The sequence below is a fragment of the Amblyomma mixtum genome, chromosome 1 (assembly GCF_055824585.1).
Source record: "Amblyomma mixtum isolate Tamu chromosome 1, ASM5582458v1, whole genome shotgun sequence".
Lineage (NCBI taxonomy): Eukaryota > Metazoa > Arthropoda > Arachnida > Ixodida > Ixodidae > Amblyomma > Amblyomma mixtum.
In genome coordinates, this window is record NC_143012.1 from 282,223,403 (window position 1) to 282,232,297 (window position 8,895).

The 8,895-nt window shown below is 45.9% G+C and overlaps 1 non-coding gene across 1 annotated transcript; it reads right to left on the bottom strand.

Annotated features, from left to right (window-relative positions):
• Positions 1-246: 246 nt before the first annotated feature.
• TRNAP-CGG (transfer RNA proline (anticodon CGG)) lies at positions 247-318 on the bottom strand. Its single transcript has one exon. It is a non-coding gene; the product is annotated as a tRNA-Pro (tRNA).
• Between the last annotated feature and the right edge of the window lie 8,577 nt (positions 319-8,895).

Genomic DNA, 8,895 nt, shown 5'->3' on the forward strand with positions numbered 1-8,895 from the left:
AAAATAGGCCGCAACATCAAACAATTACAGGATCTGCTAGGGAGGAGAGCGCAAGATTAACTTCAGCTGAAGTATTCTCAGTACGGGAGCAGCCTTGAAGGACGAAGGGCATTAAATTTTGCCGCAGGAGTATAAATTAAACAATGAAGTTCGAGGGAGGCCACTCTTGCATATGTACAGCATTCAAGCTCTGCGTTATTAAAGCAAAGTAATCAGGATAACACCAAGGGGCATGAAAAAAAAAGCGGGCTCAGCCGGGATTTGAACCCGGGACCTCTCGCACCCGAAGCGAGAATCATACCCCTAGACCACTGAGCCGTTGTTTCATTCTTTGTCTCACCTAGTATACTATGGTATCGCAAGGGGCTGTATATGTATATCGCAAGGGGCTATACACCATTAAGTCAGCTAGTAGCAGCGGTTTACTAGTTTAACACAAAACACAACCGTATAATGCCGGTAAGAAACGTCAGTCCATCAGTTATATAATCTCGGCCTTATTTTTAAATTGCTTTCAACCCCAGCTGCAATGTCAGTGTCGTGAGCTTTTAAAGCACACGGATTTTCACGAAGGCTTGCGAAGCCCAAGTCCAGGAATGGTTTTTTAATGCCAAGGCAGGCAGAACCAAAGATGAGTTCTTTTCTGCTTGATTTGTTTATTAATCGAAACTGATTACACAGGAGGGACGAGAACAACTATCCTGAGATTATATTCGTTCTAATAACCTTGCGTTCTCACTGAAGCTACAAAGTCGTATGTCATCTTTTAGAAGTCAGGTATGCGATATAGATTTACTTGACGAATGCAGGTTGGATTGATAACGCTGATTAAAGTTTTTAATACCAGAAAAACTTCCATGCCTATATGAATTGATGGGTGCGTTTTCTTTATAACCAGGGCTCACTGGTATAAGCGCTTGGCCTGAGCATTTGTTTTCACGATCCCCTTCTAGCTTCTACGGCAGCTGCGCCTTCTTGTATATGGGGGTGCAGTCGCACCAGTAGAGCCTGCCGAAGGGCATGATTCACCTAATTGGAATGCATTGCTAGCCGGACACCGCCTGGATGAACGGCAGAGGTGCAGTGTATAAAATTTTTTATATCTGCATCCCAGTCGGCTGAAGAGCACAGAGCAGCCGTTCGCTTCAGCCACCGTCATTTTTCGCTGTGTAAAATGTTCTAATGCTATCATGCGGATGTGATAGCATATTAACGAAACCAAATACGTTTTAGTCAATACTCAGTGTATCGAGCCGAGCACAATACCGCAAAGAAGCCGTTTTCCGTTGCCCTCTTAGTTATGCAGGACGTATTTTATGCTAGCTAATTTAATCCTTGAAGAGGGAGAGTGAATGGCTTAGTCTGCTTATAGAAACACTGATCATGCTATGCTAGGAGCCGTTTTTCTTCATGACAGATTAATTAACATAAATTGCACTGTTAAACGCGCCTTCAGGAAATGCGGTATGGCTGTTTGGCGCACTTCTTTCTGTTCTCATGCTTTGTTCTCAGACGCATTCATTCCTTTCTAGGACGTGATTAACATTGAAAGCTTTTTATATGATGCACGGAGAAAGGGTACAAGGGTAGTTTTGTTGCACTGTTACCTGCAGCTACGTTAGACAATAATAGTAACCTGCCGCTCAGCATCAGACCTTAATATCAGGGGTTGTTTTCTTGTCTATTCTCCGCAGCTTCCCTTCCAGGTTGAATCACACGGAGGGCCTCCTTAGATTAAAGTTAACGGCAGACGAAGCAGCGACAGACGCAGCTCTCATCCCAATTTCCACAACGGGCACATAAAGCCCTTAAACACTGCAGCTGACAATGGTAACTGGAGATATATTTTAAAGGCAACAGTGCAGGAGAACAAGACAGCGCTCGTCCTGTTTCCATACTTTTCGTCTATGTCTTTCGTGCTGTTTCTCTTACAATTAAAACTCTTGTTCTCAAATTGTTACTGACCGCGTTTTTGAGAATCATCTTGTATGGCTGCTTTTGATTTTTTTTTATTTTCTGAAGCTGATAAGACATTGCATTCTCCAAGCTAAATTATGTCACTAATGATGGCAGAGTGTGCTTGGCCGGACCTCAGCCCAAACCACCAGGGTTTACGAGGAACAAAGACGCGTATTCGGAGGGGCGTTACATCTAATAACGCAAAGCTTTGTTAATATAGCAATGGCGGGAACTATTTTGGCAGATAACATTGCCTGAACAGTGACCTGTGTTCCTGTGTTATCAAGCCTAATCCAAGGAAAACTACTTTAGTAGAAAATATTTTCTATTCACCATGCCACAATAATAAATATCAGAGAGGCAAGCGCAAAATTTTACTGAAGAGATGGCCGACAGATTCTCTAAACCGCCTAGTCCTAATAAAGCTGCACTTATTCTCAGAAAAATAATTTGATCGATATAATATTGCTTGAAAGAAAAAAGGCCTCAAAGAGCCTCTACTGCAATATATGAAAGTATAAACGTCTCTATGAGGGCTGCAATATTCAAATGAGATAACCCAAGCTATTATTGCTTCCAGTATACAGTTGTACAAGCTCAATTATATAGCATAATTGCAGAATCTTAACTGAGTGCCTTCTGTCATAAAAAATTTGCCTCGCGAATACGGGTAACTGCCGAGGCTTCTTTAGTATGTAAACACTCTATAAGAATTGTTTTTAATACTCGGTTATGCCCGTTCTTCGGTTGTCAAAAATACTCCTTCTAAGATGCCTCGGGATTTATTTTGAAAGAATCTGACACGGGTAACTAAAGATACATTACTTTCTTGTCTTTCTTTCTTATTGTACTTTGCTTTCTACTTAAAGAGGGAATGTCTGTCCCGCAGCACAATGCCACAAGTTAAGCTTCGCTCGGGAACTATTACCCCACCCGTCATTTTCTACCTGCCCCTCCTCCCGCTAGTCACTCCGTCGCCCCTGTTTCACCAGAACGGGAGCCATCTGACTGAGCCTCGGCCCAAGAGCTTTTCTTCCTAATGCCTCAACGTTCTTTGCAGCTGTCACGGCCTGACAGCGCCCGCCTGTCGCGAATTGAGCCAGGCTCTGCCTCCAGGGTGTGCGAAGCCGGTGCTGCCTGTTCGATGTATTCAAAGTCGACATGACGGGGTATTTGCACTGTCAAGCACGTCACATCTTGTCCACCGGTTTTCTGGCCTGAACTGCAGCTATGCCTTCTCCGGCGTATTTTACTTTCTTTTGCCTTTCACAGTGCCTTAGAGCCCGAAGGTAGTAAAAACAGAAACCGCGGTGATAATGCGTCAGCTTGCATTTTTGCGACCCCATAGAACGCGTTTTTACAGCGCTCCTAGCTCAAAATATTACTTCCAAGACGGAATATTCACTCAGGAGTGCCAGAGGCGTTGTCGATATTGTAGCGAAGGCCCATCAGGGTGCAGGCTTCGAGGGTACAGAATGCCATTCTGAAGAACATATACTTTCACAGACGGATTCGGGTTTCCTGAGCTGTGGCCATCAATGAGGGGTCGTAACGAAAAATCTTGGCGCTGCTCGACAACGATGTTGCGCGGATTAGCAATAGCAAGTGAAAAGACTCGGTATCAGTTTCACGAAGACCAGATGGCTCCAGAGGGTAGCGAGACAAGCAGTCAGCGTCTTGGTGAAGATGCCCTGACTTGTACACGAAGGTGTAGGAATATACTTGGAGGAGCAGCGCCCAAGGTGACCCGTGGGGTGTTTTATTGTAGAAAGCCAACAAAGGTCGGGGCGGTCCGTGACGACTGTGAAAGAACAGCCGCAAAGGTAGGGCTTAAATTTGGCTACTGCCCAGACAAGAGAGAGATAATGGCACTCAGTAATTGGGTAATTTTTTTCGGCATTGGGCAGAAGGCGGCTGGAAAGGCGTGGTCGTCACAGTGGGCACGTTGAGCGAGCACGGTACCAATCCCGTATCCGCAGGCGTAGGTATTAACTTCATTTGGAGCAGACGTATCGAATTGAGCTAAAATTAGCGCAGTGGTTAGCAGAAAGACGGGCGAAGAAAAGGCGTTCCCCTGGGCCGGGCTCCAGGTACACAGTCTGTCAGTTTTAAGAAGATCGGGGAGAGGACGAGCAATGCCGGTGAAATCTTGGATAAAATGGTTTATGGGGGTTTAATGTCGAAAAGCGACTCAGGCTATGAGGGACGCTGTAGTGAAGGTCTCCGGAAATTTCGACCACCCGGCGTTCTTTAACGTGCACTGACATCGCACAGCACACGGGCCTCTAGAATTTCGCCTCCATCAAAATTCAGCCGCCGCGGCCGGGATCGAACCCGCGTCTTTCGGGCCAGCAGCCAAGCGCCGTAACCCCTGCGCCACCGCGGTGGGGTAATCTTTTATAAAATGGGATCATAAGGCAGGCATATAAAGCAGCATTGGGGCTGCCCCACTGCACTCCTACGGAAAGACTTCTTAAACTGGGGATCTACAACACCACCACGGAACTATGCGAGGCACATATATTTGCGCAATTAAGGAGGCTTGCGACCTCACCCCCGGGGAGAAAGATCCTGAGCAACCTAGGATTACATGATAGAATTCCGGAAAGAAACGCGCAGGCAAAATTACAGACCAAAGTTAGAAAATTACTCACTATTAAACCACTTCCAAAAAAACATGCACCCTGCTTTTCACGAAGGCAGGAGGAGAGCCAGAGCAAAGGCCCTTGAAGCCAAGCTCGAAGGCTCGGAATACACAACCTATGTAGACGCGGCAGAATACGAAGGAGGCGACTCCTTTGTGGTCGTGGCCGTGAACGACTCGGGTGAAACATTAACGGCCGGTTCGGTCAAAACAAAAAACTCAGGGACAGCGGAGGAAGCTGGTTTGGTTTATGGGGTTTAACGTCCCAAAGCGACTAAGGCTATGAGAGACGCCGTAGTGGAGGGCTCCGGAAATTTCGACCACCTGGGGTTCTTTAACGTGCACTGACATCGCACAGTACACGGGCCTCTAGAATGGCTATCGCCATCGCAATGGCCAGCACCAAAGCAGTCACCATAATTAGCGACTCCAAGGTGGCTATCAACAATTTTGCGCGGGGTATGATCTTCCAGGAGGCAGAACGAACCCTAAGAGATAAAGACTGGGACCAAAGAGAGGTGGAACTAATATGGGTGCCGGCACACTCGGGGAACAGGGGAAACGAGTTGGCTCACAGTATAGCTCGAGGTTATGTCAGCCGAGCAGTGAGCCGGGTTGAGTCCCCAAATTTCACGAGAGATGCATTCATATCATTTCATGAATACACCAATCAGTTTAAACTGGAAAGGAGGATCTATCCGCCACCAGACAAAAAGCTCGACAAAAGCCAGGAGGTAACGTGGCGTCGGCTCCAGACGCGAGCCTTCTTTAGCCCGTCGAGACTAGCACACATGTATCCAACACAATACAACGCTACTTGCAAACAATGCGGCGAGATAGCCGGATATGACCACATTTTATGGAGCTGCAAAAAGGCGCCGCCACCGGCGGACCTACTACCAGTCCGTTCTCTAGAGCGGTGGGAGGCTATACTGGCCAGCTCAGACCCGTTGACGCAAGTCCGGGCCACTGAGTGGGCTCACAAGGTCGCCAAGAGCCATGGGCTCGAAGCCACCTAGTATAATGCCCACTAGGGTTCAGTGCTGACAATAAACGTTTTCCAATCCAATACAATTATAAAATGATGGGAGTATGAACTGAGGCCAACAAAGCTTCGTGCGTTCTTAGACAACCGTAGAAGAGGAAAATCTTTTCATGGCTTGAATCTTTGCGGGATCTGGCCAAACTCCTAAGTTGTCAACCAAATGTCCGAGAATGATCAGTTGGTGGCTGTGGTGTCCGGCTATCGCCGCCGCCGTCGCTAATGCGCATGCGCGCCAATAACCTAATAAAAGGCCTGCGCCGCAACCAACGGGGGGGGGGGGGGGGGGGTTATTATCGGCCAGCCACGCACCGACGAACATGCGGGAATAAACGCAGCGTTCGCCCCTGGAAACTTGTCTGCTCCTTCGCATGAACGCGCGCTCATGAACGCGCGCGTCTCATGAACCACGCATCACAACAGCGGCGACCGATTTTGCATTCTGAGGAGTTGATCTGGAGCCCGAGTTTACGGAACACTGCGAGAACACTTATGAGGTGGTTAAGGTGCGCGGAAAGGTAAGCAAAAAAACCGCAACGTCATCTAGATAACAAAGGCAGGTAGACCACTTCAAGCCGCGAGTGAGTTCAACATGCGTTCAAAGGTAGCCGGCGCGTTGCATAAGCCGAACGGCGTGACTTCAAATTGATGTAAGCCGTAACTTGGCACGAAAGCCGTCTTTTGCGGTTTATGAAACGGACAGCGATTTGCCAGTACTCACACCAATGATCGATTGAAGAAAGGTACTTGGCTCCATAAATGCAACCCAATGCATAAAATGATTCTAGGCATGGGATAGACGTCGTTCTTCGTGAAGCGGTTGAAGTCGCGGTAATCGGTGGACGATGAGGCGCTGGTACTATTATCAATGCTACGTTTCATTTTCACTCGGCCTGATTCAGTATCATTGCCCCTACATGCCATGACTTCATGTTTTTATGAATTTAACGTTCTCCGAATAGGTTCGCGTGGCGCATAATTTTTTAAAAGTTTTACTCTTTTAACTTACTTTTAACATCCTAAAATTTTCGCACATTTAACTGGAATTCCGCAAGACCATTTCTCTTTATTTCAAGAGCAGACCAAATCATTAGCAGACATATTTTGTTTGTTTATTTCCTTGTCTGCCTTCGTCATATGTCCAGGGTGAAAGAGGGCTGCATCGGAAGCGGAATAGGTTTCAAGCACTCGATGGAGGGCAAGGAATCGCGCGCTCTCTCTGCAACAATAAAATGATGGTGATGAAGAGACTTTTGCATCAGATATAAGGCGCAGGGGAAAAGCGCGAATAGGCCTAAACCGTACCATGAAAGCACTAGAAGCTCTCAGTGGCCACGTGAATTTGCCACACGTCGTCCCTTCTTCTTTCATTAATCTGCCATTATTATAGCTGGCTGCAAAATTGGAACAGCAATATTAAAGCGTCCCTGGCTCGCCTTTCTTCACTCTATGATGTGTGATCCATTGACAGATGGAGCTTGTGAAGACGAACCGAAGTTTATCCTCTCGAGGCTTACCTTCTTTCTGCTGGGAAGCAGCTGGCAGTTGCGCTTTCTTTAAAAGACGCAGGAATGGCAGAAAGAACCCTCATACATGATTGAGGTATTGCATACGCTTCGAGTAATATCGTTTCTCAATTATACGAAGCACAATCCTACATCCTAGAACCGGCTTTGTTGCGCTCTTGTTTTGTTTTTCGTGAGCTGAAGGGCTTGAAAGATTACTGCCAATCTCTTCTCGCATGGAAGTTACTCTTGCTGTGAAAATTGAAGCATCGCGATAATCTTTCTTTGACATAACGAGGTCGTAAATTACAGATTTATATTTATATTTATATTTTATATTATAAATATATATTTATAAATCATAAATATAAATATAAATTTATATTTTATATTTTCTGTTCTGGAAGCCCTGATGTCAACACCTATGTAAAGTACCACAGCCTGAACTTTCGGCGGAAGGACGCAGCGAATTACGACTCAAAAATGTGAATAGCCAGTGTCTGTTTCAACTTGAAAGCTGACTGAAGATATAGAAGGTTGGAGAGGGCTATCCCCGATGCAGGCAAAAAACGAAGGGAAAGGTTTTAATTATCGTAATCAAGCTTTTTCTGGCCCTCCCTTTCTGGAGCTCGAAAGGCGCAGCTCGATTTTTTTTTTCTTACCATGAAAACATTGTACACCTTCCACTAATGTGCTGAAGAATAACTGTATTTCTAGCTTAAGCTTAAGCTACATAGGCCACAAAGAAATCATTTTATTCTTTTGCATTTTTCTTTGTTGTTTTGTCATAAAGTGATACGTGAAGCACTGTTTTGAACTGAATCTCACCCTAACCTCATCTCTTGCAAATTCTTCAGTTGGCCCTGTGAATCCATCGTTGATAGCCAAATAACTAATGCCGCTAGTTGCCCCCGGTGTTGGAGGTGGGGAGAGCCAGGGGAAAATCGACTGGAACTGCATTGAGCTCTTACTGTCTGTGTGCATGAGAAAATGCTTTGAATTTCTGTGTTCAGCGAAGCAGTTGTGGCTACATTGTTCGCAAGCTGAGAACGCCGGATTTGAAGCCCATTCTGCGAAATGATTGCGCTTGTTTATATGCGTGCTACATCTTTGTTCTGCTTTCTCTCTTTCTACATTATCTACGTTTCCCTCTCGGCTCTTCTCATCTTTTTCATATGGGCAAGGTGGCAAATCTGACCTGACTGCTGATAACATCTCACCTTCGCCTTCGCTGCTCTTTTATCTCTCGAGTGCTCTGACCAGCTTGTGAGCGGTAGACGCGCACTAAGACGAATCCTTGACATCCTGGCTTCCTCTCGTATGAACAAGTATAGGCAGGTGCTGGCACCTACGCCATCTCAGGGCTATCTTCATGTAGCTATCACAATCATCCCATTGCCTCAGAGCTAAGACAAATTGCCTTTTCCTTCCTTCTTTTGCTTTTATTTAACTTTTAACCAAACAGTTTAATCCTATGCCCACTGCTTGCTGGTAAGTAGTCAAGAGCATACACTACAAATTTCAGTGCTCTGCATTTCAGGGAATTAAAGGCTCCAATTCCTTCGTCTACTGTATCTACCGTATATCACATCTAGATTAGTGAATGTCGATTTGGTCAGTAGTGAGAGTTCACGCATGTACTGTAGGCACCCAGGGCATTCGAGAACCCATCGACAGTTGACGCACGTGTTCTGAATGTCGGCCTGGAGAATTCGGTATTTTTTCCGCGAGATAATGGCATCTTG